At 42.9% G+C, this 14,932-nt stretch overlaps 1 protein-coding gene across 2 annotated transcripts in view; it reads left to right on the forward strand.

Annotated features, from left to right (window-relative positions):
• Positions 1-14,932, forward strand: part of FGL1 (fibrinogen like 1) — an 88,235-nt gene that overhangs the window by 67,329 nt on the left and 5,974 nt on the right. The gene's annotated exons all lie outside the window — the stretch shown is intronic.

A 14,932-nucleotide genomic window follows, 5' to 3' on the forward strand; every position in this document is an offset into this window, starting at 1 on the left:
GAAATGACCAAAAATGTGCAATCCCACACTTGTTCTTTGTTTGGCTTTTTTGCTAGGTTCACTAAATGCTAAAACTGCCATTATGATTGTCCAGGTTATTACGAGTTCATAGACACCAAACATGTCTAGGTTCTTTTTTATTTAAGTGGTGAAAAAAAAGAATGCAAAGCTTGTGAAAAAAATGTCGCCATTTTACGAGACCCGTAGCATCTCGATTTTTCAGGACCTGGGGCAGGGTGAAGGCTTATTTTTTGTGCGCTGAGATGACATTTTTATTGATACATTTTTGGGTTAGATACGATGTATGATCTGTTATTGCATTTTTTTAAAAATATTGCAGTGAACAAAAAAACATAATTCTGGCGTTTTTTTATTTTTTCTTGTTACGCCATTTACCAATTGGATTCATTGTTTTTATATTTTGATAGATTGCGTGTTTCTGAACTCAGAGATGGCAAGTATGTATTTTTGAATTGTTCTGTTTTGATTGGGGCAAAAGGAGGGTAATATGAATTTATATTTTTTTCTAAACTTTTTTCTACTTTTCGCTTGCTTCAATACTCCCCTTAGGAGACTTGAAGCTGTGATCATCTGATCGCTTTTGTTATATATAGCAGGGCTTCAGCTGTCACGTGCCGGTTATGATGTGGGCTCAGCACTGTAGCCCACATCAAAGAGAGGGACACAACCTATGACGTAACTATATGTCATATCGTTAAAGTGAAATTACCTATTGTTTAAATCAGGTTTTTCTGTTATTTGTATTTGTTTTAATTTTGGCAATGTTGTTGTTTTTTTTCATACCATGTCAAGGTATGTCAAGACAAGGTAAGTATAATATTAGGTTCAGAGGAACTTAGATTAATAGCACCACTCCATCTCTGAAATAAAAGAAAAAAGGCTGTAGTGTTGCTTTAACACAGGCTCTTTAGACACTTCAATACAAAAGATTGGGTCAGGTTCTGACTACTACGCTATGTACATGTGGTGTTTCTTGAAACAAAAGAAAGTTAGAATCTATAAAAGCCCTAGTGGCTGTGACGCTAGTCACTATGCTCAGTAAAGCCTTGAGGCTTGGGTTGTCAAGAGGTCCAGGGTCAGATACCAAGAAGGCACCTCATATACAAAGTGGTAAGACAGAAGGCATAGTCAGGTCACAGTCCAGAGTCAGAATTCCAAGGTCAGAGTGTGTAACAACAAAAGGGGTAATACAAACGATTAGTCAATAGACATATCCAGGGTCCGGCAACAAAAGGTCAGAATTCAGAGCAAGGCACATAGGACAAACTACAAATAGCTGAAAGCTATGACTGGCCGCTATCTGGGACAGACAGCTTAGTTAAGTAGCTGGGAAATCACCTGGAACTGGGAACATCTTAAGGTAACTCAGCATCACCCAGTCCCAGATTTGACGGCTGAACTGTCACTCAAAACAGAGACAGATTAGCAATCCCCCACAGTAAATTGGCCGACTGGGCCGTCAATGATCATACTAACAGCTCAGCCTGAACCTGCCCAAGATTGGACAACTGAGCTGTCAATCATTGTGTGTATGATACACCTGAGCAGTGGAATTGTGATGGTGGCTAGTGTGAAAATTATAATACTTCTATTTTTTATTTTTAATACAGATTGCCTTATTATTTAGTTAATAATTGTTATTATTAGGTAATTTCTGATTATAGCTTCTCCTTAACCCCTTTACCCCCAAGGGTGGTTTGCACGTTAATGACCAGGCCAATTTTTACAATTCTGACCACTGACCCTTTATGAGGTTATAACTCTGGAACGCTTCAACGAATCCCGGTGATTCTGACAAAGTTTTCTCGAGACATATTGTACTTCATGATAGTGCTAAAATTTCTTTGATATTACCTGCGTTTATTTGTGAAAAAAAACGGAAATTTGGTGAAATGTTGAAAATGTCGCAATTTTCCAACTTTGACATTTTATGCCCTTAAATCACAGAGATATGTCACGCAAAATACTTAATAAGTAACATTTCCCACATGTCTACTTTACATCAGCACAATTTTGGAACCAAAATTTTTTTTTTGTTAGGGAGTTATAAGGGTTAAAAGTTGACCAGCAATTTCTCATTTTTACAACGCCATTTTTTTTTAGGGACCACATCTCATTTGAAGTCATTTTGAGGGGTCTATATGATAGAAAATAACTAAGTGTGACACCATTCTAAAATCTGCACCCCTCAAGGTGCTCAAAACCACATTCAAAAAGTTTATTACCAATTCAGGTGTTTCACATGAATTTTTGGAATGTTTAAATAAAAATGAACATTTAACTTTTTTCACAAAAAATTTACTTCGGCTCCAATTTGTTTTATTTTACCAAGGGTAACAGAAGAAATTGGACCGCAAAAGTTGTTGTACAATTTGTCCTGAGTACGCTGATACCCCATATGTAGGGGTAAACCACTGTTTGGGCGCATGGTAGAGCTCGGAAAGGAAGGAGCGCCATTTGACTTTTCAATGCAAAATTGACAGGAATTGAGATGGGACGCCATGTTGCGTTTGGAGAGCCACTGATGTGCCTAAACATTGAAACCCCCCACAAGTGACACTATTTTGGAAAGTACACCCCCTAAGGAACTTATCTAGATGTGTGGTGAGCACTTTGACCCATTAAGTAATTCACAGACTTTATAATGCAGAGCCGTAAAAATAAAAAATCATATTTTTTCACAAAAATGATCTTTTCGCTCCCAATTTTTTATTTTCCCAAGGGTAAGAGAAAAAATTGGACCCCAAAAGACGTTGTCCAATTTGTCCTGAGAACACTGATACCCCATATGTGGGGGGAACCACCGTTTGAGCGCATGGCAGAGCTCGGAAGGGAAGGAGCGTCATTTGGAATGCAGACTTAGATGGATTGGTCTGCAGGCGTCACATTGCGTTTGCAGAGCCCCTAATGTACCTAAACAGAAATCCCCCACAATTGGAAACTAGACCCCCCAAGGAACTTATCTAGATGTGTTGTGAGAACTTTGAACCCCCAAGTGTTTCACTACAGTTTATAACGCAGAGCCGTGAAAATAAAAAATCATTTTTTTTCCACAAAAATTATTTTTTAGCCCCCAGTTTTGTATTTTCCCAAGCGTAACAGGAGAAATTGGACCCTAAAAGTTGTTGTCCAATGTGTCCTGAGTACGCTGATACCCCATATGTTGGGGTAAACCCCTGTTTGGGCACACGGGAGAGCTCGGAAGGGAAGGAGCACTGTTTTCCTTTTTCAACGCAGAATTGGCTGGAATTCAGATCGGATGCCATGTCCCGTTTGGAGAGCCCCTGATGTGCCTAAACAGTGGAAACCCCCCAATTATAACTGAAACCCTAATCCAAACACATCCCTAACCCTAATCCCAATGGTAACCCTAACCACACCCCTAACCCTGACACACCCCTAACCCTGACACACCCCTAATCCCAACCCTATTCCCAACTGTAAATGTAATCCAAACCCTAACCCTAACTTTAGCCCCAACCCTAACTGTAGCCTTAACCCTAGCCCCAACCCTAACCCTAGCCATAACCCTAACCCTAGCCCTAACCCTAGCCCTAACCCTAGCCCTAGCCCAAACCCTAGCCCTAATCCTAACCCTAATGGGAAAGTAGAAATAAATACATTTTTTTAATTTTTTTAATTTTAAGCTAACTAAGGGGGTGATGAAGGGGGGTTTGATTTTCTCTTTTATAGCGGGTTTTTTAGCGGATTTTTATGACTGGCAGCCGTCACACACTGAAAGATGCTTTTTATTGCAAAAAATGTTTTTTGCGTTACCACATTTTGAGAGCTATAATTTTTCCATATTTTGGTCCACAGAGTTATGTGAGGTCGTTTTTTGTGGGATGAGTTGACGTTTTTATTGGTAACATTTTCGGGCACGTAACAGTTTTTGATCGCTTTTTATTCCGATTTTTGTGAGGCAGAATGACCAAAAACCAGCTATTCATGAATTTCTCTTGGGGGAGGCGTTTATACCGTTCCGCGTTTGGTAAAATGGATAAAGCAGTTTTATTCTTCTTGTCAGTACAATTACAGCGATACCTCATTTATATCATTTTTTTATGTTTTGGCGCTTTTATACTATAAAAACTATTTTATAGAAAAAATAATTATTTTTGCATCGCTTTATTCTGAGGACTATAACTTTTTTCTTTTTTCTTTGATGATGCTGTATGGCGGCTCGTTTTTTGCAGGACAAGATGACGTTTTCAGCGGTACCATGGTTATTTATATCTGTCTTTTTGATTGCGTGTTATTCCTCTTTTTGTTTGGCGGTATGATAATAAAGCGTTGTTTTTTTGCCTCGTTTTTTTTTTCAGGTGTTCACTGAAGGGGTTAACTAGTGGGACAGTTTTATAAGTCGGGTCGTTACGGACGCGGCGATACTAAATATGTGTACTTTTATTGTTTTTTTTTATTTAGATAAAGAAATGTATTTATAGGAACAATATATTTTTTTGGGGGGAACTTTTTTTTGGAAGTTTTTTAATTTCTTTTTACACATGTGAATATTTTTTTTTTTACACCATAACATTGCCCCGGGGGGGGGGGGGGGGGGCATCATGTTATAGTGTAAGATCGCTGATCTGACAGTTTGCACAGCACTCTGTCAGATTGGCGATCTGACGTGCACAGCTCCTCCAGGCTTCCCGGCGTCTGCTCTGTGCAGGCGCTGTGAAGCCACCTCCCTGCAGGACCCGGATGCCGCAGCCATCTTGGATCCGGTCCTGCTGCAGGGAGGAGGAGGTAAGAGACCCTTGGAGCAACGCGATCACATCGCGTTGCTCCGGGGGTCTCAGGGAAACCCGCAGGGAGCCCCCTCCCTGCGCGATGCTTCCCTATACCGCCGGAACATTGCGATCATGTTTGATCGCAGTGTGCCGGGGGTTAATGTGCCGGGGGCGGTCCGTGACCGCTCCTGGCACATAGTGCCGGATGTCAGCTGCGATAGTCAGCTGACACCCGGCCGCAATCGGCCACGCTCCCCCCGTGAGCGCGGCCGATCGCATATGACGTACTATCCCGTCGGTGGTCGTACGGGCCCACCCCACCTCGACGGGATAGTACGTCCAATGTCAGAAAGGGGTTAATGTGGTGCTTCCCTACTCCTTTTTTTGCATAAACAGACTGATCTTATCTGTGGATAGTTTCAATCCTTAGTGACCGCCGATGCACATTAAAATGGTTGCCGCTAAAGGTACTTATTCCCTCATCGCCGTTTTAAAACGGTAATCGGGAATAAGGCTGTGGCGCTCCCCAGAGTTGGAAAATCTCTGGTGTCTTGGCTACTGGGTGGGTAGCAGAGACCCTGGAGAACATGATCAGGAATGGATTTTCCAGTGCCCAATCACGTGATCGCCATTATTCAGTGAATAAAGGTGATCACAAAAAGAAAAGTGTACCCTCTGTTTCAATGATTTCTCTCTCTTCTGACATGATATACATGTCATAGAAGAGCGAAATGATTCCCCCGAGACCCCACGGTACCTCGCCATCCCCGGGCCCTCCTGATCCATCCGCCGACCCGGCGTCGTCTTCCTGGGAAAAAAATGGCAGGCGTAGGCACAGTGAGCCTGCCGAGATCTGTCAGCCGATACCCGGGAACAATAGGAAATTTTTCCTATTGGTACCTTTTGATCACTATGATAGACCCTATGATAGTGATCAAACAAAAAAAAGTAAATCAGATCCCTCTTTGTCACCCTCCTTAACTAGATAAGAAATATACAAACCAAAGAATCTTCTAAGAAATATATAGTTTATTGTTACATAATAATCACAACATTAAAATTAGGGAACAGACCACCAGGTGGCAATAGAGTGCAAGATACCATATAAGGGGGTATGGGCAATAAATATATACATCAAATTGATAATAAATGTAATCAGTAAAAAAATGATCAATACTACTATTATAATATACCTCACAGAGGACCAGACAGTGATTAAATATATGAAAAAGGCTAAAATGCACTAACTACTCACATCTCTAATTTCATTAAAAGTGCATATGTCAAATAGATACTCAGAATAAAGTGAGCGCTGTGCATAAATACTAAGTTACCCCCAAAGAGTGTAGATAAATAAAGTGATAATTAATGTAAAAATGGGGGATAGCAAATTCAAAATAGCCAAGTCGTTAAGATGCACACCGTATCAGTGCATCAAACATGATCATCTTGTGGTATTATATTGCCATGATTGTACATACCCCGATGATAAGCCCGCACAGCCCGACGCGCGTTTTGCTTCAGCTTTGACCAGGGGGAAATCAGTAGCCTTCCTCTAGCGCCTGGGTGTTGTAGTACCTCCCTGCTGAGCCTCTCATAAGGTCCTCACAACTGTTGTAGATGTTATAGATGTAATGTCTCTCTCTGTCCCCCAGATGGATAGGAACAAACCCGTATGACTGATGGCCTAAGGCTTTTTACAGGAACTCTAGCACGCCCTGGCCCCCACAAGTTGCCACCGTGCCTCCTGGGTGTAGGTGCGGACAGGTAACTTGCAATTACCGTATTTTCCGGCGTATAAGACGACTGGGCGTATAAGACGACCCCCCAACTTTACCAGTTAAAATATAAAATCTTCTTAAAAGTCGGGGGTCTTCTTATACACCCTATGTCGTCTTATAGGGCCGGTGAATATGTGCCTTTTGGGGGGGGGGGAGTGATCCTGATGCCGAGGGGGCGTCTCACAGGAAAGTGAGTATCCCCCATTACCTTATCGTAGCGGTGCAGCGTGGGGGTCTCAGTGCTGGGAGTGGCAGCGGCGGCTGCTGTGCTCTGGTGCGGCGGCTGCTGTGCTCTGGTGCGGCGGCTCCTCTTCTGTGTGGGGCCTCTGTGCTGTGAGGTGGCGGTGGCGGCGGCATATCTTTATCCAGTTGGGGCTCCTCCGGCATCTCCTTAGCCCTGGAGGCCCCGCCGCAACTCCATCGGTGCAATGCAGCGGCCATTTTCCCGGAGGCAGCTCAATAGGTGCGATGCGGTGGCCTCCGGGAAAATGGCCGCTGCTCAGATTCAGATCTCGTCCCGAAATCTCGGGACACGAGATCTGAATCTGAGCAGCGGCCATTTTCCCGGAGGCCACCACATTGCACCGATGGAGTTGCGGCGGGGCCTCCAGGGCTAAGGAGATGCCGGAGGAGCCCCAACTGGATAAAGATACGCCGCTGCCGCCGCCACCTCACAGCACAGAGGCCCCACACAGAAGAGGAGCCGCCGCACCAGAACACAGCAGCCGCCGCCGCTCCCAGCACTGACACCCCCACGCTGCACCGCTAGGATAAGGTAATGGGGATTACTCACTTTCCTGTGAGACGCCCCCTCGTCATCAGGATCACTCCCCCTCCCCACCCACCATATACACCGGCGTACACGACGATTCCCGGCGTATAAGACGACCCCCGACTTTTAAGAAGATTTTCGGGGGTTAAAAAGTCGTCTTATACGCCGGAAAATACGGTAGCTGTCCTGCCAGTCTCTGAAGTAAAGCGTAGATATCCTTACTCCCTCGGTATTCTGGCTACCGGATTTCTGCGCCTCAGAAGGAAGCAGCCTGCTCCTGGCTGGTCTCCCTCTGATATTCCTCTCCTGTGCTCTGCTTTCCTGCACACTCTCTGCAATATGTTCGCTTTAGTGTCTTCTTCCAGGAGCTGCAGCACTTCATGCTACTGGGCTCCTGTGCTTCCTCTCCCCCTGTCTCCCTGACAGGAACTGAACCCTTTCCCGCCAGATCAGGATGTTCTTATAGGGGAGTTCACCTTAAACAGGCTTAGAGCTCCCCCTTCTGGTCTGGAGTGTGAACATGTTGCATGCATTGTGTTTACTTGGTGAAGAGATCTCCTTTATTGCCTCCAAATGTAACATCACTCCCCCCTAGAGGAGAATGACATTACTGCAACGACCAGGACCCTGGGGCGCAGCACGAACACTTGCGCTGAACACTAATGATGACATATTCAATATGACGGCCTAATGTTATCAAATTCTGTGTTGTACCTGTGGGTTCAGAATGCTCACTATACCTCTGGATAAAATCCTTGAGGGGTGTGGTTTCCAAATTGGGATCACTTCTGGGGGGTTTCCACTGTTTAGGCACATTAGGGGCTCTTGAAACGCAACATTGCGTCAGCTAAAATTTTACATTCAAAAAGTCAAATTGCGCTCCTTCCCTTTTGAGCCCTGCCATGCGCCCAAACAGTAGATCCCCCCACAAATAAACTATCGGCGTGCTCAGGAAAAATTGCACAGCTAATTTGGGGGTCCATTTTCTGCTATTACCCTTTGTGAAAATCATAAAATTTGGGTCTAAATTAAATTTTTTGTGAAAAAAATTAAATGTTCATTTTTTCCTTCCACATCGCTTTAGTTCTCTTGAAGCACCTGAAGGGTTAATAAACTTCTTGAATGTGGTTTTGAGCACCTTGAGGGGAGCAGTTTTTAGAATGGAGTCACTTTTGGGTACTTCCTGTCATATATGTTAGAATCTGTTTAGTTTGTGACTATCCGCCATTTTCTTGTGGAGTTCTGGCTGCTGGTCTTTTCCCTCTGGTGCTGGGTTTGTCTTGGGTCAGGTGTTTGTTTCACTCTTTATTAACCAGCACCTGCCTCCCAGTCCTTGCTGGACAGCAGTGTTTATCTGCTTGAGCTCTAGCTTGGTGCTTTGCTTTGTCTTCTGTGTGTGTTATTTGTGCAGTGCTGGTACCTCTAGTTCTGCTAGCCTTAGATTCTGTTTTCTATTGGTTTCTGCAGCCTTCTCTTTGTTTTCTATTAGGAGGTGACCTGTTTTTGTACCCAGTCCTTAGTTCTTTTAGGGAACCCCTTCCCCTTATCTATAGGTCTTCGCTTGAGGTTAACCTAGGGTCATCGGTGGGTCTATTCGCAAGGAATGGGTCACCCACTCCATCGTAGGGTTTCAGCCTAGTCTTAGTGCAGGGTCCGTTTCCCCCCTTCTACCTTAGTCCTGTGTTGCAGATCCGTAACAATATAGGCCCCTCAAAGTCGCTTCAAATGTGAAGTGGTACCTAAAAAAAATGGTTTTGTAAATTTTGTTGTAAAAATGAGAAATCGCTGGTCAACTTTTAACCCTTATAACGTCCTAACAAAACAAAATTATGTTTCAAACATTTTGCTGATGTAAAGTAGACATGTGGGAAATGTTATTTATTAACTACTTTGTGTGACACCACTCTCTGATTTAAGAGTATAAGAATTAAAACTTTGAAAATTGTGACATTTTCAAAATTATCGCAAAATTTCTTTTTCTTTAATCACAAATAAACTCAAGTCATATCGAAGAAATTTACCACTATGATAACGTACAATATCTCGAGAAAACATTCTCAGAATCAGTGGGATTCGTTGAAGCGTTTCAGATTTCTAACCTCATAAAGTGACAATGGTCAGAATTCTAAAATTTGGCTTGGACATTAAGGGGTTAAGCTGCAGCCTATCTGTGCAGTTCATAGACAGAATGCCTGCGGCCATAGAGTTGTCCTATATGCATGGTAGGAATTACTACTCACAGCCTTCTGTAAATGGAAGGATTTCAATAACAGGCAATCGCATTAACATTTCCTATTGATGCAGTTTCCTAATTTTTTAGATTTGGTTCCGAATAGGATATTTACCTACAAAGTTCAGTAAAGGGGGGCAGAACATCAGGACCCTTGTATTACTGTGAGACCTGCAGTGCGTGAATGTAGGCTGATTTTAATTCATACAGAAAGGGGAGATGTCCGTCTGTTAATATGTCCTTCTACTTCCCATCCTCCCCTGTGAGTCTGTGACTGGGACATAAAGCAAAGGTGAAGTCTGGAAAATTCAATCTCACACATGAGTAATTCATGATTCTGGATGACGGTAATAAAACTTCCATCTCCGCCTGTAAATACCAGCAACCCCATCTACTTTACTCACTAAACGCAGCCCATGTTTTCTTACATATATACTTTGAGATTAAAAACTCTACTAAAACTATAATTAGATGTGGCATAGAGGTCCAAAATGCTCATGTATTACCTGCTCTGTCCATAAGGAATATCCTTTATTGTGACCTCTGCTGGTGCATGGATGACAGATGATCCACCAGTCAGCAGGATGATGAGATTTTACTTCCATCCTCCATCTCCTCAATGAGCAGGAAATCTGCTGCTCCTGAAATCTGTTCTACATACTCAGCAGAAATGGCTTCATAGGGAATTACTGAAAAGAGCAATATGGGATGAGCGCCATCTAAAGCATGCTTGCTCTGAGAACATTATGGAAAACTCTACACTCTCTTCACCTCTATGTGAGTTCACTATTCCAGGCATCTTTGTAAAAAAAAATTAAAAAGTCTGCGCTGATGGAGAAGGAATCACTTGCTGCAAAAATGGACGATGAAGGTTCTTTTATTAGGACAACGCGTTTAAATTCCAGACAGGCGTCTTCATCAAGTAAAAAACAACAGATAGCCTTTTAAAGGTTTTTTTCCCCCTTTTTTTAGGACATTTTTACTTGAGGCCTCTCTCCATCCACAAGGCAGCAGCAGGTGGAATTTTAACCCCTTAAGCCCCGAGGGTGGTTTGCACGTTAATGACTGGCCAATTTTTACAATTCTGACCACTGTCCCTTTATGAGGTTATAACTCTGGAACGCTTCAACGGATCTTGGCGATTCTGACATTGTTTTCTCGTGACATATTGTACTTCATGATAGTGGTAACATTTCTTTGATATTACCTGCGTTTATTTGTGAAAAAAATGGAAATTTGGCGAAAATTTTGAAAATTTCGCAATTTTCCAACTTTGAATTTTTATGCAATTAAATCACAGAGATATGTAACACAAAATGCTTTATAAGTAACATTTTCCACATGTCTACTTTACATCAGCACAATTTTGGAAACAAAATCTTTTTTTGTTAGGGAGTTGTAAGGGTTAAAAGTTGACCAGCAATTTCTCATTTTTACAACACCATTTTTTTTAAGGGACCACATCTCATTTGAAGTCATTTTGAGGGGTCTATATGATAGAAAATACCCAAGTGTGACACCATTCTAAAAACTGCACCCCTCAAGGTGCTCAAAACCACATTCAAGAAGTTTATTAACCCTTCCGGTGTTTCACAGGATTTTTTGGAATGTTTAAATAAAAATGAACATTTAACTTTTTTTCATAAAAAAAATTTACTTCAGCTCCAATTTGTTTTATTTTACCAAGGGTAACAGGAGAAAATGGACCCCAAAAGTTGTTGTACAATTTGTTCTGAGTACGCCGATACCCCATTTTTTGGGTAAACCACTGTTTGGGTTCATGGGAGAGCTCGGAAGCGAAGGAGCGCCATTTGACTTTTCAATGCAAAATTGACTGGAATTGAGATGGGACGCCATGTTGCGTTTGGAGAGCCCCTGATGTGCCTAAACATTGAAACCCCCCCCACAAGTGACACCATTTTGGAAAGTAGACCCCCTAAGGAACTCATCTAGATGTGTGGTGAGCACTTTGACTCATTAAGTGATCCACAGAAGTTTATAATGCAGAACCGTAAAAATAAAAAATCATATTTTTTCACAAAAATGATCTTTTCGCCCCCAATTTTTTATTTTCCCAAGGGTAACAGAAGAAATTGGACCCCAAAAGTTGTTGTCTAATTTGTCCTGAGTTCGCTGATACCCCATATGTGGGGGGGAACCACCGTTTGGCAGAGCTCGGAAGGGAAGGAGCGCCATTTGGAATGCAGACAGATGGATTGGTCTGCAGGCGTCACATTGCATTTGCAGAGCCCCTAATGTACCTAAACAGTAGAAACGCCCCACAAGTGACCCCAAATTGGAAACTAAACCCCCCAAGAAACTTATCTAGATGTTTTGTGAGAACTTTGAACCCCCAAGTGTTTCACTACAGTTTTTTCCACAAAAATTATTTTTTAGCCCCCAGTTTTGTATTTTCCCAAGGGTAACAGGAGAAATTGGACCCCAAAAGTTGTTGTCCAATGTGTCCTGAGAACGCTGATACCCCATATGTTGGGGTAAACCCCTGTTTGGGTGCACTGGAGAGCTCGGAAGGGAAGGAGCACTGTTTTATTTTTTCAACGCAGAATTGGCTGGAATTGAGATCGGACGCCTTGTCGCATTTGGAGAGCACCTGATGTGCCTAAACAGTGGAAACCCCCCAATTATAACTGAAACCCTAATCCAAACACATCCCTAACCCTAATCTCAACTGTAACCCTAACCACACACCTAACCCTGACACACCCCTAACCCTAATCCCAACCTTATTCCCAACCGTAAATGTAATCCAAACCCTAACCCTAACTTTGGCCCCAACCCTAACCCTTCCTTTAGCCCCAACCCTAACTGTAGCCTTAACCCTAGCCCCAACCCTAACCCTAGCCCTAACCCTAGCCCTAGCCCTAACCCTAACCCTTACCCTAGCCCTAACCCTAATGGGAAAATGGAAATAAATACATTTTTTTAATTTTTCGCTAACTAAGGAGGTGATGAAGGGGGTTTGATTTACTTTGATAGCGGGTTTTTTAGCGGATTTTTATGATTGACATACGTCACACACTGAAAGACGCTTTTTATTGCAAAAAATATTTTTTGCATTACTACATTTTGAGAGCTATAATTTTTCCATATTTTGGTTCACAGTGTCATGTGAGGTCTTGTTTTTTGCGGGACGAGTTAACGTTTTTATTGGTAACATTTTCGGGCATGTGACATTTTTTGATCGCTTTTTATTCCAATTTTTGTGAGGCAGAATGACCAAAAACCAGCTATTCATGAATTTCTTTTGGGGGAGGCGTTTATGCTGTTCCGTGTTTGGTAAAATGGATAAAGCAGTTTTATTCTTCGGGTCAGTACGATTACAGCGATACCTCATTTATATTTTTTTATGTTTTGGCGCTTTTATACGATAAAAACTATTTTATAGAAAAAATAATTATTTTTGCATCATTTTTTGCGGGACAAAATGACGTTTTCAGCGGTACCATGGTTATTTAGATCCGTTTTTTTTGATCGCGTGTTATTCCACTTTTTGTTTGTCGGTATGATAATAAAGCGTTGTTTTTTGCCTCGTTTTTTTTTTTTTTTTTACTGTGTTCACTGAAGGGGTTAACTAGTGGGACAGTTTTATAGGTCGGGTCGTTACGGATGCGGCGATATTAAATATGTGTACTCTTATTGTTTTTTTTTATTTAGATAAAGAAATGTATTTATAGGAACAATATTTTTTTTGGGGGGGGGAATTTTTTTGGGGAATTTTTTTAAATTTTTTTTACACATGTGAATATTTTTTTTTTTTACACTATAACATTGCCCCAGGGGGGGCATCATGTTATAGTGTAAGCGCTGATCTGATACTTTGCTGTGCACTGTGTCAGATCGGCGATCTGACATGCACAGCTCCAGGCTTACAGGCGCCTGCTCCGAGCAGGCGCTGTGAAGCCACCTCCCTGCAGGACCCAGATGCCGTGACCATCTTGGATCCGGGCCTGCAGCAGGGCGGTGGAGGTAAGAGACCCTCCGAGCAACGCGATCACATCGCGTTGCTCCGGGGGTCTCAGGGAAGCACGCAGAGAGCCCCCTCCCTGCGCGATGCTTCCCTATACCGCCGGAACACTGCGATCATGTTTGATCGCAGTGTGCCGGGGGTTAATGTGCCGGGGGCGGTCCGTGACCGCTCCTGGCACATAGTGCCAGATGTCAGCTGCGATAGTCAGCTGACACCCGGCTGCGATCGGCCGCGCTCCCCCAGTGAGCGCGACCGATCGCATATGATGTTCTATCCAGTCACTGGGAATTAAGTCCCTGGTCACCTTGACGGGATAGTACGTCATATGGGATTAAGGGGTTAAATAACTGGGGCACCATACTATCCCCTAGATGAGCAATGCCATGTTTTAATTTTTCCTTCCTCCTTAAATTGGGTTACCCTATTATGTTTACTTTCGCAACAGCACATAATAGTTTCCAGATGTCTTTGATGCCTTTGGGCAGTCCCAGATTTTGGGGCTATGACCCTTCATTTATTCTTTAAAGTGTGAATGGACTGTCAGGTAACCTTTATGAATTAGTTGTTATGTGTTCATCTAGAGCAAATTGTCTCTTCAGAGAGGAAGAGGACTTGAACTCTAGTGCCAACTATTGGAAGTAGCGATCCTACACGTCATTATAAACCCTTTAACGAGTCTTGCCGCATAACTTGGGATAAAAGCCAAATCAGAATCTCAATTTGTAGACACAGTGCTTTGGGGTATTGCCCCTCGTCAGTACAAAGTATGAGATCCGATTTGGCTGGGTGAGAGCTGGGATCCAAGAGGTAAGTTTTCTCCTTGTGCAAGTGACATGCCAGGTCTGGCATGTCAGTATGAGGAGACTTAAACCTCTTTCATGCTCCTCTGGGAAATCAAATATGCTAACTGTCTCTTCAGACAGGAAGAGGACTTGAACAATAGTGCCACCTATTGGAAATGGCAATCCTGCAAGTGAATATCAACCCTCTAACAAGCCTTGCAATATGACTTAAGATTAAAGCCAAATCTGAATCTCAATTTGAAGACACAGTGTTTCGGGGTATTGCTGCTCGTCAGTGCAAAGTATGAGATCCAATTTTTCTGGCTGAGAGGCTAAAGTTGGGATCTAAGGGGTAAGTTTTCTTCTTGATTTGTATTTTATTCTAAATCATATTGCAGGGTTCATTAAAGGGAACCTGTCACCCCCCCTTCCTGGCGTTTTTAACTAAAAGAGCCACCTTGTGCAGCACTAATGCTGCATTCTGTCAAGCCCCTGCGCTGTAAGTTCCTTTTTGGGGCATGTGCAGTTTGCGCTGCCCTTTGACTCCCATCACATTATGGGAACTTACAGCGCAGGCGCCAGGGACGTTAATGAATGCAGAGGAGGCGGCGCACGGAGGGGCTGA

This window comes from Ranitomeya variabilis, chromosome 1, assembly GCF_051348905.1.
Source record: "Ranitomeya variabilis isolate aRanVar5 chromosome 1, aRanVar5.hap1, whole genome shotgun sequence".
NCBI lineage: Eukaryota > Metazoa > Chordata > Amphibia > Anura > Dendrobatidae > Ranitomeya > Ranitomeya variabilis.